The sequence below is a fragment of the Schistocerca piceifrons genome, unplaced genomic scaffold, assembly GCF_021461385.2.
Source record: "Schistocerca piceifrons isolate TAMUIC-IGC-003096 unplaced genomic scaffold, iqSchPice1.1 HiC_scaffold_417, whole genome shotgun sequence".
Lineage (NCBI taxonomy): Eukaryota > Metazoa > Arthropoda > Insecta > Orthoptera > Acrididae > Schistocerca > Schistocerca piceifrons.
The window spans coordinates 40,001-42,500 of NW_025728643.1; the positions used below are offsets into that span (position 1 = coordinate 40,001).

At 62.7% G+C, this 2,500-nt stretch overlaps 1 pseudogene; it reads right to left on the bottom strand.

Moving 5' to 3' along the window:
- The window catches only part of LOC124748446, a 7,962-nt pseudogene that overhangs the window by 2,754 nt on the left and 2,708 nt on the right, over positions 1–2,500 (bottom strand).

The window sequence follows — 2,500 nt, forward strand, 5'->3', positions numbered from 1 at the left end:
GGGAGATGACGTCAAGCTGCTCCACCAGGTGGCTACGTGGATTGAAGACACAGCGACCCGCCGTGGAAAATTGCAGCCCCAGGTACCGGAAGGTTTCACCCACACGCAGGGCAGGCATGGTGGTATTGCCTGCTGTGAAGGTGACATTGCTGTCCACCTTCACCTTCTTCTCGCGCCCTGACGCGACTAAGGCGAGGGTGAAACACTTCCGGGCGTTGATCTGCAGCCCCAGGTGGGCGAGGGCTGCGGTAGCTGCGTCGATGAGGGACTGCAAGCCCCTCGGGGTCGCTGCAAACAGCAAGACGTCATCTGCAAAGGCCGCAGCGTTGACTCTGCGACCGAGGATCCGAGCTCCGATGTGGGAGGGCAGTTGGCCTAAAACGTAGTCCACCGCAAAGTTGAACAGGAGGGGGGAGAGGGGATCGCCCTGGCGAACGCCCCGTGCTGGCTGCACAGACACGCCCACGCCGGCGCCGTCCGCTATCACTGTCGTGCTGCCCTCGTAGCACCGCTCGACATACTCGACAAAGCAATCCGGCAGGCCATGCGCCTTCAGCACGGGGCGAAGGGCAGCATGATCTACCGAATCGAATGCCTTAGATACGTCGATCGACGCCACAAAGACAGAGCGGCAGGAGCGAACTGCGTCGGTGAGAGCAGTGTCCAAGATGAAGGTATTTTCCAACATCCCATCCCGAGGGATGAATGCCCGCTGACGTTCGTCCACAGCACATGCGCGCATCAGGCGTGACGCGAGAACCTTGTGAAAGGTCCGCGCCAACACCGAGCAGACCGTAATGGGGCGAAAGTCAGCGGGGGATGTTGGTGCAGCCGTTTTCGGGAGAAGGGACGTCCGCGCGCGAAGCAGGCGTTCCGGAAGGGCGCGGGCCAGAAGGAAGAGATTCATCACTTTCACCAGGACTTCGTGCGGCAGGCGCCGCAACTCCGCTGGGGTAAGGCCGTCCGGCCCGGCTGCTGATCCCCTGGGCGGCAACGCGGCGGCGACCTCCTCATGTGTGACCGGCCCCCATATGCACTCAAGAGCGACAGGCTCTGAGTGCGGGAGGAGGCGGTCACGAATGAAGCCCGCGGTGGAGATGGGCTTCTTGGTGAAGAGGTCCGCCCAGAAGTCCAGCAGACCAGGGATGGCAGGTGGCGGCTGGAGCAGGGTGCCATCCAAGAGGCCGCGCACGCAACGTGCACGCGACCGTCGGAAGGCATCCTGCGTTCTCGCGTACTCCCAGCGGCGCCGCTTGCGCTTCTGCGTCGGCGGCGCGGCAGGCGGCCGCTTCGATGGTTGGCGCGGCCGCTGTGTCCTGGTGATCGATCTCTCCCCTCTGGACCCGACCGACGCAAGGGCATCCGGGAGCATGCCCAGGATGACATCGGGCGGCGTGCCCCGCCCCAGACCTATGACACGATCCAGGGCAGAGAAACGCTGGGCGGAAGCGGGTAGCCCCGCCAGATGCTCCCAGATGGCGGCGTCAGTCGGCCCCTCCGGCGGCGGCCCGGTGGTGTCGGCCGCGAAGTCCTCGGCTGCGTCGACGGGCGGCGCAGCGGCCTCGCCCGCGTCAGGCAGCGGGCTCGCTGCTCCCCGGCGGGACGCCGGCTCTTCCCCCCGACCGATCTCAAGCGCCTCCATGAATTGGCGGACAAGCTGCTTGTGGGCAGCTTGCCGCCGTCGGCACTTGATTGCCTCAAGCGTTCGGTCGGGGAACATCCTGATGAGTTCTTGATTTACAAAGAAGAACCGGGCGTCCCTCTCGAGGAACAGTTCGGCCTCTGCCTTGGCGAGCGACAGGACTTCTTCCTCCGTCCACCTCGCGCGATGCCTCTCCGTGACGATCTCCGCGTTGGCGGCCGCAAGGTGTTGGCGGCGGCGATGGACCCCGAGACCGTTCTTGGTGCTGAAGCTGCGGTGGCACTCACTACAGGTATACATAGCTGCAAAAGTTACAAAATTTTCGGCACGGCCGGTTGGCCGGCTAGGTGCTGGGGAAGTTGGGGTGGCACCTTCAGCGGAAGGGCCACCACTTTTTCTCTGAATACTGCCCCCAACTAACAAAGGGATAGTGCGAGGGGGGGCTGGTAACCCCCCCAAGCCCCTGGTGCGGTCTTCCACTCTGCGAAAATCAGCGGGCCCACGAGAAGGGGAGAAGACCGCAGGAGAGGAGAGGCTAAGAGGGCTAGGCCCATGTATTGCGCATCACTCTCCCTGTAACTACAACCCAAGGAAGGCACCACGCAGCAGCAGCACGACTACATCAAGACCGCACTTCGAAAAGCCAAGTCCGGATGCAGCCACACCGCCGCCACTTGGCCACCTTAAGAGAGTCATAGTTACTCCCGCCGTTTACCCGCGCTTGCTTGAATTTCTTCACGTTGACATTCAGAGCACTGGGCAGAAATCACATTGCGTCAACACCCGCTAGGGCCATCGCAATGCTTTGTTTTAATTAGACAGTCGGATTCCCCCAGTCCGTGCCAGTTCTGAGTTGAT